General features: G+C 38.8%; 1 protein-coding gene across 2 annotated transcripts in view; it reads right to left on the bottom strand.

Annotated features, from left to right (window-relative positions):
• Nucleotides 1–13,621, bottom strand: part of LOC105198089 (follistatin) — a 621,281-nt gene that overhangs the window by 98,181 nt on the left and 509,479 nt on the right. The window contains exon 9 of one of the 2 annotated variants that reach the window (XM_039451097.1): nt 790–940. The exons of the other annotated variant lie outside the window; for it this stretch is intronic. The gene's annotated coding sequence lies outside the window, so the exon portion shown is untranslated. The remainder of the gene's footprint in view (nt 1–789; nt 941–13,621) is intronic. 2 annotated transcript variants of the gene reach the window in all.

Below are 13,621 nucleotides of genomic sequence, written 5' to 3' on the forward strand. Positions count from 1 at the left end.
GAAACAAAAAGATTGCAACTTTTTTTTTATGAGTTTCGGAATGTTTTGGGATTGAGCTCTATCAAGGCTAAGTTCCATAACTCATCGAAAAAGTGTTGCAAACTTTTTGCTTCTCACAAGTACACTTGTCAGTGTACACCAGATTATATTTAATATATTTATTAAGTTCTTTATTTTTTCCTTCAATTTCTGTTCCTTTCTTGTTCTTTCAGAACTTTCTATGGATTTCTGTTATTATCTGATGGTTTCGATTGTTTACACGAAGACCTGTCCGATATCGCTGTTTTGCAGACCGCAAAGCCTCTTTAACCAAAAATTAAAATTCTGCTCGGGTTGGCTTGCAGAAGTTTCAATTGTTGGAAACGGTGTCTGAAAATATGTAAAATATGTACTATTTGTTATACATGCTTGGGCAACCAAATCTGAATGCAGTCCAGATGAAAGATTTACCATAAACCATGATGAAAAATATTACGTACCAAAAATTACCATTATAATGCATGTATTATACAGAGGTTGCAAATCACTTTCTTCACAGCCAAGCTATGTAAATTTTGTAGTTAAATTATTTTTTATTGTTTTCTTGAAAGAAAGATTAATAACTTTTTTAGTCATGAAACCACCCACATGTTAAAAATAAGCCACCTGTATAGTACAATAAGATTATAGGAAAGATGTAGGATTAGGAAATATATTATGTATTACGTGAATAAGCTATATAAAGTTATAAATTTTCACAAAAAGCTATTTACATATAAATGGATGCAAATTGTTTTTGCTACAACTTACCACTTCTTCATATATTTTGTCATCCACATCTTCGAAAGCTAAAATATCTGCCTCTGTACTAATTAGTAAAAGATCTGGTTTCTGTAGCACTCTGCGACGGTTCTGATTTTGTATATATTTGATAATACATTCCAACGTGTTATTTATTTTTCTGTAAATAAATAATGTAAATTAATAAATATAAATGCACACGCAATGTATGTTAAATAATACAAAACTAATATTAATATATCAGGCTTACTTTAATTTGATTTTGATGAAAAGGAACTTTTCATGTATATATCTCAAAATTTGTGTAAATGTTAATTATATATTTATTATTATTTGTTTGTTTTTTTTAATTTAATTACTATTTATTTTATTATTTATTTATCAGTTATTCTGTTATTTGTGGCGTGTGTATTGTATAAACATACACACACATGCACATACATACATTTGTGTAGAATATTTTAAATAAAATAATTTAATAATTTGCAATTCAATAATTAAATAATTTACAGAATTACAATTATCTCACTTACGGATTATTTGTATCACTTTGACATTGTAATTCCTGCTCGATATATTTTATTTCATTATTTCGGATAGGAGTTCAAAAATCTATATGAATGTTTTTATTGTAATTTCTATTTTTAAAACTCGCATCGATAAAGGTTCTAAGAACCGTTGTGCTATGATGGATCAGTTTACGGCACTGTATGAATAGATGTTGATGGAAGCGTCGGTACACTCTAAATAGAAGTGGTTGTAAGCGTATGTAGATTCGGAATAGAAGTAATTGGAAGCGTTTGTACATTCAGAGTAGAAGTGCTTGGAAACATCTGTATATTCTAAGTAGAAGTATTTTGAGGCATCTATAGACTCTCAGCAGAAGTGCTTGAAAGCATCTGTAGGGGAATGTGGGGTAAAGTGGGACACGATGATTGGAACGTTTTTATTTTTCCGTAAAAAAATTAAAACAAATCATAATTTTATAAACTTTAGATGTCCATTCAATAGAGAATTTCATTAGCTAATTTTCTATGCTCACGGAATTTCAAAATTATATTTTTTATTATATTTTTGTTTGGATTTTCCAAAAAGTGAATTTTTGGTCATCTCAAAAAAATGTGGGGTAAAATGGTATACGATGATTTTTGGCCAAATTTGCTAAAAAATCAAGTAAAAATTGTCTGAAATAAAATTTGTAATGTTTATTTAACAATTAGAAAATGAAAATATATCAATAATAGAGGAGAAGAGGATATTATGGTTACTGTCGACAATATGGCTACACCTATTATTTCCGTTATTAGGTGACATATTCTAACAATTGCTTATAGAGTTATTTGTTTAACAGCTCGCCGTTTTTTAATGATGGTAATATGCTAATACATAATAACTGACAATTGTTAAGGCATTTTTACTTTTGAGCATTTCTGAACTTTTTCAAGATACACTTTTAACCTTTAATTACATAGATACACTTTCTCATTATTCTTAAACTTGAGTGTATTATCACACGAAGATACATACACTTGAGTGCTTTTTGTTATTTAACTTTTTATTTGGCCGCATACATTTCGAGTTATACAAAGTTAAAACAATAACATGGAATTTTGTTAATATGGTTTCTTAAGCGAAATTTTTATATTGAAATATTTCTTCGATAAATTGTAATTCGATAGATTGTCATTCTAAAAAGCGGTGTTTTGAAATATTAGAGACACCATTTTATGCTTGTTGTTTAATGTTAAACATAGAGAAAATAATAACTCGTTTGATAACTCATTCAAAAAGGTACTGAGAAAAGAAGAAGCAACATCACTATCAGAAGAAAAAATAGAAATATTATTTTTAGCATTCTCAACATTTTCAACAAGTATAGTATTACAAACATTATTTTCCATTTGCATTGCTTGTAGACAAATTACATCTTGCATGTAAGACATTCATTACGTCTTGAATATTATTTATTGGGATTTTAACTCTTATCCAATATGGCCACCTCAATAAGATTTTTTCACGTCTATGTTCACACTACACACTCAAATATGAGAGTGTAGTGTAAACACAGACGTGAAATAATCTTATTGAGGCGGCCATATTGAACAAGAGTTAAAATCCCAATTGTATCAGATTGTCTTACAAGATTTATTGAAATTTCTTCAGATCGAAAATTATTTCTAATTTCCAACAACTCTTTTGCGTTGTCTTAGGCTTAATTTATGTACACGTTTTCGTAAAATAAAATGCTTCAGTGCTTTCATTCTTTCCTTTTTATGCAGCCAATAGTAATCTAAAGCAAATAATACTATACATATATTATATTAAATACAATTTATTATTGAATTATATTTAATAAAGTATGTGTGTACTCGTATGTACGCGCGCGTGTACCATACACACGGAAAAAAATGACTTAGAAGTAGTAACTAAATATCAGTAGCTAGTTCGATATTTTCTATCAGTGCTAAAAATTGATTATTAAAAATAAAATATATTTGCTGCAAAATACAGTTTTATTAGCTAAAATAAAATGTGTGTTTTAACACGTGTAGCTAATAAAGTGGCAACTATTCCTCAATATCTTAGTCCTGGTCTACAATTAATGTTGCAAACCTTAAATCGTAAAAATTGACCATGGTCGATTATTCTCCTCATATTCAACTATGATTGGTCAATTTCTTACGACTTAAGGCTTACTACACCTATTATAGATCGAGACTTAGGAGCGTGAAACTATATACGCATTTGCTAAACATTATTTGATTCTGGCAGCAAATATTTCTTGCTGTAACTGCTAATTTTAATAAATTTAGCTCCGGCAGCAACAATATTAGCTGTCCCTATTTTAAAGACACATCTTAGTTGCTACAACTAAATTTTAGCTTTGTTGATTAATCTTTTCTCTGCGTGTATGCATGTGTATACGCGCGTGCGTGCATGTGCGCGTGCGTGCATGTGCGCGCGCGCGCGCGTGTGTGTGTGTGTGTGTGTGTGTGTGTAACATAAACAATTGTCTGTTTGCTTCTCGCTTAAACGGAGCAAGTCGACGACGATTCAGGTTCATATAAGTCCACGTGAGTAAAATAGGGCTCGCACGTAATATTTTTTTTCTTAATGACCAACGTGAGTTAGAATTGCAATTTTTTATAGTATATTTTATATGTATAGTTAGTACATTACTAAATATGCAAGATTAGATAGTGGAAATATAGAAAGTTAAAGAATTTATAACTTGTAAGTTGATTACATTAATCTTAAATGAAATGACTTTTAACTTTATTATTGTTATATTTTAATGTATTAACCCTTACGGAAAAAAATAAACAATATTTTGGCATTTTAATTATTAGTTGTACTTTTATTTGTACGATCAAATACTAATTATAATGTAATAATCGGACTAGTTGTATTAATATAATTGTATTGATTTCGATTATTAATAACATAAGATTAGAACTAATAAAACCCATTGCCATGCCAGCAAAGATAGTTAAAAAGTAACAATAGAAGAAAAGAGGACAGGAATGTCAGAAAACATTATTGTATCGTTGTATCGTTGTTTCATCTTTATAGCGAAAAGTTTCATTGAAAAGCTGTCTCACATCATTGTATGATCTCAATCAATCGCCCCACCCTCTAATCATCAAAAGTGAGATACGTACTCGTTCAGAAAGACGTAATATCATTGACTAAAAATGGGTCAAACTAAATAAACTAAAACTTAAATACTCAAGTGTTAAAAGTTATTGAAAAGACAGCGAAGAAAAAATCACGTGATACAATAAACTGTAACAAAATGTTCAATAAATTAACTCGAAAAGCAAAAATGGAATAGAACTTGGGTACGATCTAAGATTGAAATCAAACTGTCTCGTATTTGCGATGCGTATCGAGAGTAGTTGTCGCGGTCCGCGTAATTCAAGGACCGGCATCCACCCTCTGATGATCCGTGCTCGCTTAATTGGTCAATCGATAAATCAAAGCATGAATTATTTTCAAAACCTTAGCACTGCCGTTTATCGATAATGCACGTGATCTCAGTTCTTCGTTTTCAAGTTCTTGGATGAAGTTTGGTTTACGAATACGGTTGAAATTCATTTTAATGACCCCACATTGCATTTAAGATTTTTTTGCCCCCCCTTCACCCCCCTCCCCAGGATGGCAAAATAGGCATTTTTGATGTTATGTGTAGATTGTGTGATACAATTATAATCCTATAAATTTCAATCAGAAGTTATTTTTCATTAAGTACTTTTCAAATTATGACGCTTGAAAATTACAATACACTGTAACCTTTAAGCCTTACAATTCAAAAAGTACTCAACAAAAATAAATTTTTTTATAGGGTTTTGTAAAGGTCTCGAAACAAGCTATAAAAATATGTATTAAAGCGTAGGCAATCTTATTTAAAAAATTGAAGATGATTTTCACGTAACCTTCAAGCAACTATTCAAGGTCAAATTAATAACACCATCTTATGTCCCCCTTGAAATCATACAACTTTTGTCTGAAACATTTTGTCTACTGGGTTTAGTTTTTAAGATATTTGGCTAGATCATTTAAAATGGGACACCCTGTATATAAAGGGTGATTCAAAATAACATATTGGTTCCAAAGCTAGCATATTTGTAATCAAATTCTGAGACATTTTTTTTTTTGAAAAATTTCTTAGGAGCTTAGTTTCAAGTTACAAAAAAAATTACTTAGCGTATAACAGGTCGGATACAAGTGGTAGACATGGACGGCGCGACTCATTGATACACACGCGTGTTTCCGTGAGGCGCCTTCTGCGCTCAAATGACTGACAAAAGTACACAGACAGCACATTCCTATTTAAACTTTCCACCCCTCCCCCCCTCTTTCTCTCTCTCTCTCAGGCGGCGGATTCTAAAAGAGTCACAGTGTGCGTCTTCTTTAATTTCACAAAGGCGTTTGACTACGTCTGCCATTGCACATTAATAGAAAAGTTGAGGAATACAGGCTTTTTATATTACACTGGGTTTGTGCCTATCTTTTTTTTAGGAAACAAGCAGTTAGAGATCCAATCACGCGTGGGCTGTCAGAGGTCAAAAGCATCACCTTGGGAGTACCACAGGACTCTGTTCTGGGGTCTCTGCTGTTCGTTTTTTATCTTTTGAATTTCAGGGACATTTTAAAAGCCTGCAATTATAGTTTTTCTGCTTATATACTTTCACGCAGAGCCTCGATATTTGCACGACAGCATATCTTTAGTCAACGAAGATATCAGGAGCATCACAGACTGGGCCACTAATAATTGTCTTATACTAAACCTTTCCAAAACAACAGCAACAGGTAATGGGTACAGCCAGGTACGTGAATAACCTTGCCCTGAACGAGCTTCCCTGCATAAGGGTTAACAATTTTAACATACCATTTGTGGACTCAGTCAATTACCTTGGACTGACTATTTCTAACAACTTATCGTGGGAGAAGCAGGCTACATCAATTGAAGTTATGCAAAAATCTCTCGCCTATCTCTTTCAGGGAAAAGTTGGTAAGAACATTAATTTTTCCAATTCTGGACTACTGTTCAATCGCCCTTACGGACATCTCTCAAGAGCAGAACCTCAGGCTGCAGAGGTCCTTGAACCTATGTTAGGTTCATCTACCAAGCAAGGAGGGACGAACATATCACCCCTTATTTTGATAAACTAAGATGGTTAAAGACTCATTCCAGGAGAAGTTACTTAATAGGAAGCCTCACTTTTCGTATAATGCGTACAAAAAAACTTATTGCAATCTACAAGGGTTATACTTACAGAAGCAACGTAATAGTCCGCAACACAAGGGCCGCGAGTGACATGTTAACCGTGCCGTACTGTATAACCGAGTTACATAGGAGGTGCGCTTCCATCGAGTTATGGAACAGCCTCCAATCTGACATTAAATGTGCCAAATCGCTAAGAGATTGCTAGACATCTTTAAATCTGGACTTTACGATTTTCTGTTCGGAACGAACCGTTGATAGGCCAAAATCCGTTTCGCCTTTGACCCGAACAATCGAAACATCGGTCTCGATATAGCGACTGACTAATTTTCTAATCCATATTTATATTAATTTCTACTTATATTAATTTCTAATTTTTAATATTCTTTAAATATTTTTTAAATATTTTTTTAATTTCGAATTATATTGTAACTGTATAATAGTATCTATATTTCTGCGATTTTTGATCTCTCATGTCTATCTTAAAGATGTATTTGATAATGCGCTTGAGGAGATTTAATCCCAGAGCGCGTAATAAATGATGATTCTCTCTCTCTCTCTCTCTCAGGCGCCTTATGAACTCCTGCGTACGGTTCATATTCAATCTGCGGAGGGACGACCATGTCTCTCACTTGTACGATACGCTGGATTGGCTCGCCTCGGATGACCGAAGAACTTATCTCACTTGTACCCTACTCTTCAACATCCTCTCCTCTGGCTCTCCTTCCTACCGACCTCCGTTTTATCAGCAGGGCTCGCGGCGCATCTCGCGCCTCTCCGCTGGATCTCGACCTGCCCTTCTGCCGGACATCAACCTTCCATCGGTCCTTTCTCTACTCTGCTGCTTCCTTCTGGAAATCCCTTCCCGACAACATCAGATCATCACCCACCATTACCTCATTCAAACAGGAACTCTTCGTTCATCTGAGGCGGGCTTAACAGTCCTGCGTCCTGCGGGGGAGCGTGGATGTGGACTGCTTGCCTCTTCCATACTCGGGTGCGCCGTGCCGCCGTTCCCACTTTCTACGTTCACACGTCTACGTCTCTTCTCCTATCTAGTCATATATTCTTATTTTCGTACCGCCTTTATTTTGTTAATTTCGCTTTCTCCCTTATTCTTCTAGCGCCTCTGTTAGTTTCATATTTAGTTTACTTTACGCTAATAACTTATCATCTGCTACCTTATATTAATGATATATATTATTAATATTAATATTACAACCGCTTCGCGTACTCAGAGAGATATTATATTATATTATTATTATTTTTATTTTATTTTTTTCATTTTTATTTTATTTTATTTATATATTTATATCTACTCTCGTCGTTACCTTTATTCTTCTAGCACTTTTGTCATCATTTTTTCTTATCCTGCGCTAACCATTGTCTGCAACTTTATTATACGACACTTTATTCTCTCATCCTGTACTGCAATGTACGAGGTGTGTTCAAAAAGTATCGCGAATTTTGTGTTTTTTCAAAAATTATTTATTTATTCATGAATATCTATTTTGTCCCCTTCAAAGTAATCCCCATGAGATATTATACACTTGTGCCAACGGTTTTTCCAATCTTCGAAGCACTTCAAAAAATCATTTCTTTTTATCTTGTTCAGCTCCTCCTTCGATGCCGTCTTTATCTCGTCAAGCGTAGCGTAACGTCGTCCTTTCATGGGCCTCTTCAGTTTAGGGAACAAGAAAAAGTCACAGGGGGCCAGATCTGGGGAATACGGTGGCTGCGGCATCATTAGTGTGTTGTTTTTGGCCAAAAAGTCGCGCACAAGCAACGATGTGTGAGCAGGGGCGTTATCGTGGTGCAAAAGCCAATTTTTGTTCTTCCACAAATCCGGGCGTTTCTGGCGGATTGCTTCGCGCAAATTGCGCATAACTTGCAGGTAATATTCCTTATTGACCGTTCTACCCTGTGGCAAGAACTCATGATGCACCACGCCCCTGCAATCGAAGAAAACTGTCAGCAAAACTTTCACATTCGACCGAACTTGGCGCGCTTTTTTCGGTCTTGGTTCGTGCGGCAGCTTCCATTGAGATGATTGAGCTTTGGTTTCCACGTCATAACCATAAACCCACGATTCGTCACCAGTTATGACCCTCTGGAGCAAATTTGGGTCGTCGCGGACAGAGTCCAACATCTCATTAGCAATGTTCATGCGATGCTGTTTTTGGTTGCAATTGAGCAATTTTGGTACGAATTTCGCGGCGACCCGTCTCATGCCCAAATCATTGATAAAAATCGAATGGCACGAGCCAATCGATATGTTTAGGTCCTCAGCAACTTCTCTAACGGTGATTCGACGATTGGCCAATACCATTTTCTCCACTTCATTAATTTTTTCGTCTGTTGTTGAAGTGCTCGGGCGTCCGGCACGCTCTTCGTCGTTCACATCTTCTCGGCCTTCTGAGAACATTTTGTACCACCGATAAACGTTGCTTCGGTCCAAGGTAGCTTCTCCGTATGCCACAGTCAACATTCGGAATGCATCCGCGCACTTAATTTCGTTTTTCACACAAAATTTGATACAGGTTCTTTGATCCATTTTTTTGAATAGATAAAAATCGAAGACGATCCAAAACACGTGCAAGCAAAGCAGCTGTCAACAATTAAGTGAACATTCAAAATGGCCGAGCTTGTCGGCATAAGTGAGAGACATGAGTACCAACATAACGCCACAAAGAGATCGAAATTCGAATATACGTAACCCGCGAAAATTCAAAATTCGCGATACTTTTTGAACACACCTCGTATCTACTTCTTTTGCGTTCTTAGAGGGCCTGCCCTAGAACGCCAATAAACGCTTTGTCTGTCTGTCTGTCTGTCTCTCTCCTTTTCTGGATCACGTGAGTATCAATTGACGTGTTCTTTTGCTGCTCCGTATTTCGATCGCATTTTCTGTCGCTTTCTGCCCTTTGGGGTAAATTTTTTTCAAGATTCCTGTCAAGGGCCTTATAACTTGATGCTGCGTTGTTTGGGCGAGGGCACACGCCGTCCCTTTAAGGTACTTATCACAGTTTCTGCTATCAAATTCGATAGAATCTTCTCAAAAGACAAACAGCCGTCGGCCCGCGCGCACGCGCAACTAGTCGTTACCAGACGCACGTTCCCGAATCCCAGCGGCTATCGCCTCGCTGCTGATTTGGCGCCGTGCGTTTCTGGCGTGCCGATTGCATGCTCTCTATCTCTATTAGACATCCCGATCTGAGTCATGACGCTTTCGTGTGGGATTTGTAAGCACTTCATCTCGGCTACCGATTCGCTGCAGTGCGACGGGACCATTAAGCACTATTTTTACGAGGAGTACGTCTCCGCTCACGCCGGCAGCTCTCGGTGTCTTGCACTGTGTGATGTGCAAGGAAAACGCCTTCCTGAAGCAGACGGCTGGTGCGATTTCTCCGAGGAAACAGCGGCGCCTGTAACGTCTGAGGCAGAGTCCGTTAAAGAAATGGTGGCCAACCTACTGGGGAAAATGTCCTCCATTGAAGCTCAACTGCGGGATCTTCCCACAATTAAAATGCAACTACAGGATCTCTTAGCAATTCTTTCGCAGCTGGCGGCACTTGAGTCTAAGTTGATTGCTACATTGGAGGAGTTTATCTCGTCCCTGACAGAGCTAAGAAGACAACATGACGCGCTTGACAGGCGTGTCGCTGCCCTTGAGTCGGGACCTAAATCTGGAAATGCGGAAATCGAGCTGAGGAAACTCGCGTTCCATATCGAGGCTCTAGAGCGCGATAAACGCAGCTCGGAATTGATTTTATTTGGAATAAAGAAGAGTTCCTCCGAAAACTTAAAAGACATTATTATAAAGATAGCGCGCGTTTTGGGCATCAAGGTCGGATTCGATCATATAGTTGCGTACTTTGGAATTCCTCCCAAGGGAGACCGTTCCCGCCATTTAATAGTCAAGTTCTCCTCAATGAAGTTCAGGAATTACCTGCTGGGGGAAAGCGCGCAAACGGTGTCCTCGACGGATCGTCGGTTCCGGGTTTGCAGCCCGGAACCATCAAAATTAATGAATGTCTGCCGTTTTCTTCCCGCAAAGTTTTTGCAGCGGCGAGGGGTGCGGTTAGAGAGGGACGTTTGAGCCGGGCCTGGATTCGGAGCAGACATGTCTTCGTCAGAAGACACTCCGACATCTCGCCCATTCGAGGCTACCCCTACGCGATAGTAAGCATCTCTCTACCCTAACCGCTCCTCCCTCACGCCCGGCAGTCTTTCTTGGACAATCGTCCGTTCACGCGCAGAAAACATCGCGTAACACCGCGCAAACCGTAGTCCTCTCGCATACAAGGGGGGGGGGTGGAGGCAGGCTACCAGGGGCACCGCTTTCGCTACGAATTCGATTGATAGCTGTTCAACCGAAGATTGCCTGGTCAACCGTGGGGCCTTCCCCAAGGTTTCCTTGAAGCGTCACAAATGAGGTTTGGCCGTCGCCCCATCCTGCTCCAACTAAGCTCTTCGCATTGAACACGTCAACTGCCAGTCTCTCCTTCCCCACTTCTCTGAATTTATTAACTTTTTTGTCGCAAAACTTTTGACATTATTGTACTATCCAAAACATGGCTCAAGCCTCACATTTCCGATATTATGGTTCAACTTCCAGAATATCGAATTATTAGAAAGGACAGAGAGGGGAAAGAAGGGGGGGTGGCGTGGGCGTGTTCGTGCGTCACGGGATCGGAGCCGTGATCCTCTCATCGTCTCCAGCTGGGTACTGCGGTCAGCCAGAGTACTTATTATTAAAAATCTCCCCGACAAGGTGCAGGCCTCTTTTTCTTGCAGTAGTTTATTGGCCTCCTAAACTAGGCCACTTCTCGATATTCAGAACCAAATTCAAAAGACTGCACCTACCCTTCGCAGCTGCCGCTATATTCGGCGATCTCAATATCAATCTCAACCGGTCCACGCCTATACCGACTTCTTGTTTAACTTCATTGCCTCTAATCACCTCCACTTAGTACCTTATACAGAAACGTATCACACTCCGCTATCACATTCTAAGCTTGACCACTGTCTTATCAGTGACGCAAACCTCGTCAAATCTTGGTATTAGCAGGCAGTTCCGTTTCTTTCAAACCACGACCTGATAGAGGTGACTCTCAATTTTCTTGTCAATAGAATCCCACCCCGCACTATCCGCATAAGAGACGAGTCTAACTTCGATCAGGACCGTTTCTTTTCTTCTCTGCTAGCTCACGACTGGCCTGCCTTAGACCGCATCAATGTCCTTGATCATAAAATCGATCTTTTCTACCTCTTCTTAAATTTATCCATTGAATCTTCCCTACTGTTTAAAGTCTTCGTCGTTAACAAGCCCCCTGTCCCCTGGCTTAACCATTCTATGAAAGCTGTGTTACGTCGTAAGGATGCCGCAAGAAGAATTTTTTTTGGCGTCCTTCTCCCGAACAAAGGAAGACTTTTCGGGTGTTAAGAAACAAGACAAAGTCGCGTATCGAGGTTAGCAGAAGTCTCTACTTACAAAACCGGCTAGGTGGCAGGATGAGCCGTGCTAGACTTTGGTCGGAACATTGCTAACTCGGCCTGGCCAAGCAAAGATCTACCAATTCGCTCTTCAACATTCCCCTAGACGAACTCAACGCATTCTTTATTTATCCTCCTCTTTCTCTGGATTCCACGACCCATCTTGAATTTCCCTCCCGTCTTTCCACAGCTTTCTCTCCCTCGTCTCTCCCCACTGGTGCGAGTCCTGCCACCACACTGTTTTACTTTCCGTACATTTTACCGGAAATGCTGCTAAAGGCTTTGAGATCAAGCACATCAAACTCTACCGGTCCAGATGGTTTGAACCGTCGTCTCATCAATCTGTGTCTCCCCGTAATCTTCCCGATAGTCCTAGATCTCTTCAACACTTCTTTTAGCTCCTCCACTTTCTTCTCATCCTGGAAACGGTCTCACGTTTTTTCTCTCCCGAAAACTAACAATCCTACTTTCCCTCTTGATTTCCATCCTATCTCTATGCTCTGTGTTTTGTCCAAGATTCTTGAGCGAATCGCGTTTGATCATCTGTCTAAACATCTATCTCTACATAATCTCCTTTTCAAACAAGCTTTAGGAGAAACCACAGCACGCAAACCGCTCTCTTAAAACTGGTAGATGACATTTGACTAGGTATCGATAAGCGAAAGGTTACTCTTCTTGTCATGTTTGACCTTACTAAGGCCTTTGAATCGGTCTCACATGCACTTCTGTTGCACAAAATGTGCTATTTTTACATTTTGCTATTTGTATTAGCCTGGTTCAGCTCCTACTTATCGGGGAGATTTCAACGTGTGCGAGCGTCCGACGGAACATTCTCCTCCTAGTCGCGCATTTGAGCTGGGGTACCTCAGGGTTCTGTACTCGATCCTCTACTATTTTCGATGTTCATCATCTTAGGCGCTTGCTTCGGCATTGCAATCATCTGCTATATGCAAATAATCTACAAATCTACATTCAATTTCCCCCTCACAATCTCAAAAGGGCAACCAGAATGATCAAGGAGGATATCGACGCAATTGAACGGTGGGCAGCCTTGAACCACCTTTGGCTTAATGCAAAGAAAACCAAGGCCATGCTTCTTGGCAGTGCCAGATACGTTAACGTATCCCAACCGCGAATATTGTACTCCACTTACACAACACCCAAATTGAGTTTGCGGACTCTGTTCGCAACTTAGGGCTAAACATCACCAGCAATCTCAACTGGTCCAACCAAGTCCGCTTTACCTTACGCAGTGTAAACGGGGTTCTCTGACGCCTAAAGTATTACAAAAATAGTTTTTTGCGTCCTCTAAAAGTACGGCTCATCAAATCGCTCGCTTTCCTTTTCTTTGATTATTGCGCCGCCGCAATAATCAAAGTTGTTTCTGATCATGTTAACTGATCTTACCGTACAACAAAAACTTAAACTCAAACGCCTAACGAATGTGTTTGTTTCATTTTTGACCTCCGTCGGGACAAGCATGTGTCCTCGTTCTACAAGCGTCTCAGATGTCTTACCGCTATTGACCAGAATGAATAGTTGACCTGTATTCTAGTTTGCACCATTATCCACACGGGATCTCCTCCTTTCCTCGCCAGCAAGCATTTTCAGCCCTCC

Source organism: Solenopsis invicta, chromosome 6 (genome assembly GCF_016802725.1).
Source record: "Solenopsis invicta isolate M01_SB chromosome 6, UNIL_Sinv_3.0, whole genome shotgun sequence".
Lineage (NCBI taxonomy): Eukaryota > Metazoa > Arthropoda > Insecta > Hymenoptera > Formicidae > Solenopsis > Solenopsis invicta.